Raw genomic sequence first — 10,018 nt, forward strand, 5'->3', positions numbered from 1 at the left:
AAAACAGGCAATACCTGCCTATTTAGTCAGGGGCACTGACCTTTTTTCCCTTAGGTCATAAAAAAGAAAAAGAAAAAAAGAAAACAGCCAACACAACAATAGCTATCCAGAGTGAATGAATCAAATACCTATTTTTGGGGTCAGAATTTTAGTAATTAGTTTATGTGTGCCATGAGATGAAAAAAGTTGAAAATTGCTGCTATACAGTATAGCTGATTTAGGCTACGCTAGAGCTTATGCTATATCTAAGCATTGAATATTTCAGGGGATAAGTGCTATTATGATACCCCTGTTAGGGATGAAAAGAAACCTGAGCTCTAATGTGGAGTTAGGCACTGCCCTTGGCCCCCCCCCCCCCCCCCCCCCCCACTGCTGTGTGAGTGCTCTCTTCAGTGCTGTGTTGCTCAGCAGATGGCCTGAAGGTCTCAGATGAGCCTAGTACTGTTCCAGTGCCTGGCAAACACCACTGCCTTGTGCTCACGGAGCTCCTCTTCTAGGGAGGAAGACAGTCACTATGCAGGCCCATGTTTAATATACCCCCGCATCGATGCAATGAGTGCCAAGGAGGCAAATAGCAGGATGAGGGGCAGAGTGAGGAAGGGGTGCTGTATCGATGGCCTCTGACCCGAGGGGAGGTTAGTGTGACTGGAGCAGAGTGAGGGATGGAGAGAGGCCAGAATGAGTTCAGGGAGGGGATATGGGGCCACAGGAGGCGGGGGGGGGGGGGGCGGTTGTGGACTATGGTATGTTGCTTGGGTTTAATTTTGGAGCCATGGGATGGTTGAGTCAGGAGTCAAATAATCCAGCCCATGTTTTTAATATCTATCTATCTATCTATCTATCTATCTATCTATCTATCTATCTATCTATAATTGATTTCAGAGAGGAAGGGAGAGGCTGAGAGGGATAGAAATGTCAATGATGAGAGAGAATCATTGATCAGCTACCTCCTACATGCTCCACACTGGGCATTGAGCAGCAACCCTGACCAGGAATCAAACCCTCATCTCCTGGTTCATAGGTTGACGCTCAACCACTGAGCCACAAGAGGAAAAGTAATGGAGAATTAGCCCGACCACCAGGGAGAATAGATTTACCTTCCACTCAGATGAACGTGTGGATTTTGGGGGGGGGGGGGTATACTCAATTTCTAGGGCTGTTGCAACAAGTCATCACAAATCTGGGTGGCTTAAAACAACAGAAATGTATTGTCTCACAGTTCTGGAGGCTTAAAAACCCAAATTAAGGTATTAGCAAGGCTATCCTTCCTCTGAAGGCCCTAAGGAAGAAGCCTGTTTTGCCTCTTCTAGCTTTCAGCCTTTGCCATCCTTGGCGTTTCTTGGCTTGTAGCTGCATCACGCCGACCTCTGCCTTTGTAGTCACATGGCCTTCTCCCTGTGTCTCTGTCCAATTTTTCTCTTCTTATGAGGATGCCATTCATTGGATGAGGGCCCACCTTAATCCAGTCTGACTTCATCTTAACTTGATTACTTCCCCAAGGACCTTATTTCCAGACAAGGTCACGTTCACAGATACTGGGGAACATAATTCAACCCACAACAGTGGGGACCACGAATTTGATTTTAGTCAGGTTAAGTCTAAGATGGAGAGATGGGCATGCGGGAAGTTGAACAGAGGGATGTGCAATTGGGGCTGAGTCTGAGCTGAAGGAACAGACGGGGCAGCATAGTGCAGAGGTGGTGGTGGAGGCTACAGGACTCTGGAGAAGAGGGTATGACTTGAAAAGGCAAAGATTAAGGACCCAACCTGGAACACTCTAGTGTTTAGAGGTCAAGAGACAGGGAGGAGGAGGATCTGGATGGAGGTGATTTGGTTCCGTGTCTGTCTGTCTTACAGACTCTGAGCTGCTGGAGAGCAGCAAACCACCATTATATTTCTAGCTGCAGCACAGGCGCTGGCGTAGAGAGGCTCTCCTTACGTGCTTGCTAAATAAATGGACGGTGCAATTTCTCTGTTTTAAGCCATACATAAATGTACACCATCACTGGAGAGGTAATACCAACAGAAAGGCAGGGGCTGGCCTGTCTGCAGCCAGCCAGTGTGTTTGTAATCACAGATACTCATCCATGCTATCCACCTGGGATGGGAAAAGGACATTTGTGTGAAAATGGGCTTGGACCATCTACTCTCTGCTGACCTTCACCATGGGACCCAGTGCTAAAAACGGCCAAGGCACCCTCAGGCTTCACTAACAGACCCACCCTCTGCCCTGGCGCAAGGGAAGCTATTTTCATATTGTGCTGTGCAGTGGTCAGCCCGCCCGGAGAGCCCCAGTGCTGAGAACTTGGCAGCTGGGACGGAGAGTTTCCACAGGGCTGGGATGATAGGGTGAAAGGTTTTGAAGTCGAGGCATCGTTAGCAAAGGGAAGACCACGTGAGAAGAAACAGGATCGCCATCTTTAAATGTCCCTAGTTTTATCAAGGGGAAAGGGATGAGACTCGTGTTATATTCTGGAAGGCAACACTAAGAACCCGGGGCAGAAGAGACACCAAGGACATTTAGATGTAACCTAAGGATTTGTGTCCATACAGAGTGTCATGGTTAAGAGAGTTACCAAAAAGTAGTGTTTCAGAGCATGAGCCGCCAGAGAGCTTGAGTTTGATTCTGGTGTCTGCCGTTCACCGTGTAACCTTGGCAGAGGGAGCATGTGTGGGCCCTAGCAATATCTGCCAAGATAAGTCACTTGAACTCTCTAAACCTCCTCTACTACTCTCTAAAACGGGCATAATGATAACATAGGGCTCATGGGTCTTTGTGGAGATGAAGGGAGATAATGAATATTCAATGTTTAGCTCACCGCTTGGCCATGGAAAGCCAGCAAGGGTAGCTAGTATTGCTCTAAAAGAGAAATGTATGAATAAGGAGACCGTGCCTTTCAAAGAGTAGTGGCCATGGACTCTACTGAGGAAATAAATTATTGGAGGGAGTTTGTGTCCATTTAATTTGCTTGGAGAAGTGACCATAATAGAATCTTACACACTTGGTCACTTAAAAGAATTATGTGTGGCTGACACACTGAAGTCCCATTTATCCACTCGGACAGAAGGTTCATCTTGAGTATAGAGCCTGTAATTTACTTACGGGTGTATATGGTGGGATAAGTCAGGTTAATGTCTGGGAACAGAGACCAACAATTAGCAAGTTAATTAGGGTCCTGATTTCTGTAGTGAAGGATAATCATTTATTAGTTTAGGTCAGACCCTGGGTCCTTCCTGCGACGTGACTTTCTATGAAAATATTGACTGAGAGGGACTCCCTGTACCTTCCCCAGCACAATACGCACATGCTTGGGAAACTCATTATCTCTCCCAGTGATGGTAGTGAGGATTACAATAAGTTCAGGAGGCCTGGCTTCAGCTGGCCTGTTTGAAGTTGATGGTGGAAATAGAAATAAAATTCTAATACAGGCACACCTTCTTTTATTACACTTAGTTTTATTGTGCTCCACAGATGTTTCATTTAAAAAATATATTTTTATTGATTTCAGAGAGGGAGGGAGAGGGATAGAGAGATAGAAACATCAATGATGAGAGAGAATCATCGACCAGCTGCCTCCTGCGTACCCCCTACCAGGGATTGAGCCTGCAACCTGGACATGTGCCCTGACCAGGAATCAAACCGTGACCTCCTGGTTCATAGATTGATGTTCAACCACTGAGCCATGCCAGCTGGGCCTATTTTTTTTTTTTTAAATAAATTAAAGGTGAGGCCCTCCACCAGCAAAAAGATTACAACTCATTTTATTGCGATACTGGCTTTATTGCAGTGGTCTGGAACCGAATCTGCAATATCTCTGAGGTAGGCCTGTGCAACAATAGGAATAGCAGTCCTTGGACCCCACCCAGGCTCTTCAGGAACCATGATGCTGGTTTGTCACTGGCACTTTCCTCTTTTCCAGCCAATAATCTCACATAAATTAACATGACCATTTCATTTGAGGCATTTGTTGAAAAAAACAGTGTAAAAAGAATACGATTATGCTTGGGGCTAAAAGCATTAGGACATGGGAAGCTTCTCTTTTGTCTTGTTTTTCACAGTGACAGCCATTGACCTGTACCTGGGATTCAGTAGAAGGGGCTGGAGATTATAAATCCAATTGAGAGAAGAGGAGAGGGCATGGGTTGAAGCTGTGGATGGAGATAGGAGCGGCAGGGGGCGCCTCTTCTTGGCAATGAAAGACCTGGTGTTCATTGTGTTGCTTTTGTCTTCCTACTCGACCCTTGTAGCTTAGCTTTGGCACTGGCACCCACTGGGCCTGGTTGGAAAGTTACTTAGAGTGTCCCTGGACTAATAAGGTGGAGGCTCGGCCATGCTTCACGAGCTATAGAAAGGATGATGGACAAGGCTTTTAAAATCTGTTTGGCTGCTGTTCTCGATGCCATCAGTCATGGGTTGTGAGAGAGTTGTTTCTGTTTGTCAAGTAGGAGCCGAGATGAGGTCGTGACAAACGTGGCTTTGTAAGTCACTTCGGCTTTCTGATGGGAGCAGAGCCCGGCAAGAGCGCTCCCGCTTCTCTCCGCGGGGGCAGATGACCTCAGCACTTTCCCCATTTGGGTTTTAGCTGAATCTGCCAAAGGAAATGCCTACTATTAAAAGTCCAACCCAACAACAAAGGGGAGGTTTTAAGTGACATGTCACCATTGTTTTTTCTTAACTCTACCGGGGTAAGTGGAATTTTAGCAAATAAAAGAAAGCAAAATGGTGGCAATAATTTCCTGTGGTCCAGGCCTCAGCAATCCAGGTGTGGATTGGTGCACATTTTTATGCGTTGTTGATGTTTAACAAAAACTATTGTGTGGTAGGTAGAATAATGCCCTAATTACCCCCCTCCCCCCTCAAGGTTTCTGCTCTGATCCTACAGAGCCATGAGAGTTAACTGACATGGCCAAGGGCACTTTACAGACGGGTTCAAGGTTACAGACCCTGAGATGGGGAGATTGTCTTGGATTTCTGGTAGACCCAATCCAATCACATGAGTCCTGAAAATCCGGGAACTTTCCCTGGCTGTGCTGAGAGAGCAATGACAGCCCGAGGAGGATCCGATGCCCCATGGCTGGGTCTGAGGTACAGGGACTGTGCCCAAGGACTACATTCTGCCAACAGCTTTAATGGGTGAGGAAGTGGCCCTCCCCTGGGGCCTGCAGAAAGGAAGGAAGCCCTGCCAGTGCTTAGATGTGAGCCTGGTGAGACCGTGTCAGGATCTGACAGACAGGACCGTAGGAAAATACGTCTCTATTGCTTTAAGCCACGGAGTTGGAGGGAATGTGTTGCAGCATCAATAGCAAACAAATCTACCTTAGTTTCTCTGGTTTAGAGTTTTCCTAATGATGATATGGTTTCTGAACTCAATGTGTGCCCTGCAACCAGGAAGGGCTGAATCATCTCCTATCAAAATCAAAAGCTTTGCCTCCTGTATTTCAAAGAATCCCAACCTGTGATCTGGGTTGCTAAAATGTCAGGAGGCTTGGCTGAGAGGACCCAGCAGAAGTGAATGACTATTTTTTATTGTTTATATTTTTTATTGACTTCAGAGAGGAAGGGAGAGAGAAAGAGAGATAGAAACATCAATGATAACAGATAATCATTGATTGGCTGCCTCCTGTACACCCCCTACTGGGGATCGAGCCTGCAACCTGGGCATGTGCCCTGACTGGGAACCAGACTGTGACCTCCTGGTACATAGGTCAATGCTCAACCACTGAGCCACTCTGGCTGGCTGGGCAGAAGAGAATGACTATTCATGGGGCATCCCCTATGCTCTAGGGACAGCCATCCTCTCACTTAACTCTTTAATAATCTCCGAGAAGGATATTATTCCATTTTACAGATGAGAAAGTGCTTCCCGGTGGTTCATTGGCTTTTCTGAGCTTACAGAAGCTGTGACACAGTGTGGGCTCAGAACTTCCAAAGAATGCATCCTTTCTACGTCCTGCCCGACTCTTGCTTCCTTTTTAGTAAGCCTCAGGAGTCAGGAAATCAAGAGCACAGTGGCCGAGTCTTCTGTTGTAGAAAACAAGAAGATAGAACCACTTGCCAGTCTCTCTCCCATGTTTCTTCAGTTGATGAAACATTGATGAAGATGAAGGACACCGTCGCTACTCTCCCTCTCCTTCCCCTCTTCCCTCTCATGCGCACAGTGGAGGGAGCAGGACCCAGCGGACTGGCTTACCTTTCCTGCACGCCATTTCCCTGCTGTGCTCAGCTACTCTGCTTACCAATCAGTGCAGCTTTGTGGCTTGCAGAATAAGCACCTAGTTTGTTAGCAAAAGAATCAGGTTGGTATTTAAGACGTAAGAGTATTTGAAAAAAAATGATTGATTATTTTAAAGGGTCCCTTGGGACTGGCTTTGCAGATCCTACTGCATTAAGCCAGATTTGGGTTCGATTGCTTGCAATGCCATTTGGATTAGACGTGTGCATCGTGTTTCCGAAATCCCAAGATCCTCTGCCTGCCATTGAGCAGCCCTCCATGTGGTCCAGAGAGGACATGGCCTGTCAGCTAAGGAACCTCAGTACCCCCTGCCCCCTCCCCGTGCCAGAAGACGGACTTTTTAAATTCAGCTGTAATGCTGGCAGAGGCCTCCAGACAGGATTTGTTTAATGGGCGGTTTTAAAGCACTCACTCGCAGCATTAAGTACTGTGCGAGCAGGAGCAAAGCATGAAAAGTGCTACCTGCTTTGAAGGAGCATCTGGTCTAGAGGGAGAGAGAAGGCTGTTTCAAAAGATGACCAGGTTGTAATAAACAAATAGTCCTGTGCCCCACAGGTGAGGAGACTCACAGGCTACCTGGGCACATGCAGGTCTGGAGCAGGCAGTCAGGTGTTGGTAGCGTGTGTTTGTTCTTGGGTTGGTTGGCCAGGATGCCTAAAACAGTCCCAGCACTTTCTTGGCTGGAGAACCGAGTCCTCTGACCTTGGCCGGGCCTTGGTGGCTGGACCTCGGTGTGCTGTTTAAGAGCCCTGTGTCTGGATGGACCCCACCCCTGAGGTCTGAGGTCTAGCGGGTGAGCTGGGCATCCTTATCCATAGGATGTTGAATGGTAGCTAGTCTATTAGTTCTTCTGAATTCCCTTCCTAGAGCCGGATCATGCTTCTAGAACCTTCTCTTCTGCTACTGCTAGAGTTCTGCCTAGTTGTGTGGGCCATTCCTGTCCCAGGTGCCCCCTCACCTGGCTTCTGGCTCTAGCCGGTGCCTGAGATCTCTGCTTTCTGTTAGATTGATGTCTTTGTGTTACTTGCCTCAGCTTATAACTTGCTTTTCAGACTCAGAGCTCTCTGCCCCTTATCCATCTCTGCCTCTGGGTCAGCTTCCACCCCCCACCCTATCCCTCATATCCTGGGCTTCCTCTGGCCTCTGGCCTCCCACTCTCTGGTGGTTCTGTGTTAAAGTCCCAGAGTGCCTCATTTGGGAGTGGGAATAGCAACAGAATGGCCCCCCAATTCATCCCTGTGGGCTCCTTGATTTACACCCATGAGGTTTACAACTCCCCTCCCAGGCTTCAGCAATGACCCTAGAACCCAACCAACACAGGACCCAGCTCTGCAACTTCTTGTTGAAACAGCCACACAGCCTTAAATAAGATTCTTACTGAAATAAAACAAATGAAAATCTCTCTCTTCTTTGCTGACTGCAGGAGGCCTTTTTAATAGATGACCATATTATAAAAAAGAAAGAAAGAAAGAAAGGAAGACACCAACTGTGAGTTTTCGGTTAGGAAACAGTCTCAGAGTACACTATGCCCCAAATCATGTGGCTGTGTGTTTTCTATTCCATGAGATCTTTCCCTCTCAGCTCAACTCTTAAACTAATTTTAAATACTTCACACTAAACACTTCTTACATGAGATAGTGTCTTTTTGGAAAGGGTTCTGGGTTATATCTGGGTTTATTTTTGTAAACCATTTTTTTTTATATTGAACTCTACAATGTGCATTGTAATGGTTTTTATAAGCACTCCACATCAAGGGAAACATCTGTAGTCGAAATAATCTGTCTTAAACACCACGTTCAGCATATCACAACTGCTCGGAAATTTTGGGTGGCTTCCTAATCTCTTTTCCTTTCATTTAAATTTGAGTGCCTGACTTTCCAGGTCTCTTGGCACCCGACCCCACTTGACCTTTTCTTTTCCAGCATGTCTTTTTGTTGTCCTTTCTCCACCTTCAGCTCAGAATGAATGAGAGGCTGTGTTATAATTAGTGACAAAGACCCCAAAGCCAGAGTTTGTGGTTCAAGTCATGGCTACGAACTGCATGTCTTTGGCAAATTGCTTAACTTGCCTGCTTCTTTTTTTCATCTGTAAAATGGGATAATAATGTGACCTACCTTCTAGGGCTGACATGAAGATTGACTCTGTTGTGATGAAAGTGTGAAAGCCTGCTTTCTAGCACACAGTGAGTGTACACTAGGTGTGAGCTATTATTGTACACCCTCTTGTAGGGGTGGAGGGGATTGGTAATTTGGATACCACAGGTATAGGTATCCTTATACTTGGTTTAACCTGAAATTGGCATCTCACTTGGAACATTTCTTTCCCCTTTATTTTTGCAGATCCAGGATAGATTCGGGTACCTTTGATCATTTAGAATGTACTGACTAAAGAATTTTTCTAAAAGTAGCCAAATCTCTATTCTCAGCCCTCGCCATTTGCATATGCACACAAGGTATTACCTAGAATCCAGAAAGTCAAATACATTTTAGGTTTGAATCATTTTTTTCTGTGTTCACCGCTGTATCATTGAGACCAGCTTGGGAGGTATAGGTACAGGGTAATTCATCTTTGATGAAGGGTTGGTTTGAATCAGGAGCCTGTAGAAGCAGAGTGTTTTAGTGGTGGTTTTTGCTATTTTGGAACTTTCTATTCTGGTTCTCTAGCCCCCTTCCTCCAAATGAATCCCACAAGCCAACTGACCTTCAGAGCTTGGTTTGAAGCTCATTGAGAACATCAGAAAATGAGACTGCCACAGAGGGCCAGATTTCCACTCTCTCTAGCCCAGTTTTCTGTCATCAATATAGGGGGAAGTGTTTTTGTCTTTTTTCTTTTTTAAAATACATTTTTATTGATTTCAGAGAGGAAGGGAGAGGGAGAGAGAGATAGAAACATCAATGATGAGGGAGAACCATTGATGGGCTGCCTCCTGCATGTCCCCTCCTGGAGATTGAGCCCACAACCCAAGCATGTGCCTTTGACCAGATTCAAACTCAGGACCTTTCAGTGCACAGGCCGATGCTCTATTTACTGAGCCAAACTGGCAAGGGCAGAACATGTCATAGATCTACCACAAATTATCTTCAGGAAGTCAGTCAGGGGCTCACCCTAACAGCTAGCAAAGTCAGGGACCCCAATGGGTCACATTGGGTTGGATGCCCTGATGGAACCTAAGGAGGAAGTCAAAGGCTCAAAGTCAGACTCTGTGAAGTTTTTTAACTGACTCAAAATGTAGTTTAATGAAAAGAAAATAGTTTTGTTTTTGATCACTTTGCCCATTTATTTTACAGAACAATCCCCTTTCATTTTACCATAGCCGAATGCATTTTTGCATCATGAATTTAAGTCTTGGTGATATAACAAAGGAAAGACTTTCTTATATATCATCCAGTAGTCATTATATAGATTTCTCCCTGAAATAGAATTTAATGGGCTTCTTATCTTTATATTTTAGTTGAGGGATATTATTAAGTAAGAGACCAAATTATTCTAGGGGGTAAAAGATTTGGTAAACATCATCTTGGGCAACCTCTGGAAGCCTTAGTCTTCCCATTTGTAATTGGAAACAAAAATAATGAAAGGTTCTCCCCTCCCACCCCCCCACACACACCAGATTTGTTTTTGAAACTTGAGTGAACCAACGCATACAAAGTGCTTAGGACACTACCTGGCCTATCTCAGGACACAGTAAATGCAAGTTCAGTCAGTTAAATATGTTAAGTCTTTTTTTATTCTGTGCATGTAAAAGGCACAGGGGCTGCACAAGTCAGTAAGAAATGCCTTTTGCT

The sequence above is a fragment of the Myotis yumanensis genome, unplaced genomic scaffold, assembly GCF_028538775.1.
Source record: "Myotis yumanensis isolate MYYU_CA2020_CCGP unplaced genomic scaffold, mMyoYum1.0.hap1 SCAF_1, whole genome shotgun sequence".
Lineage (NCBI taxonomy): Eukaryota > Metazoa > Chordata > Mammalia > Chiroptera > Vespertilionidae > Myotis > Myotis yumanensis.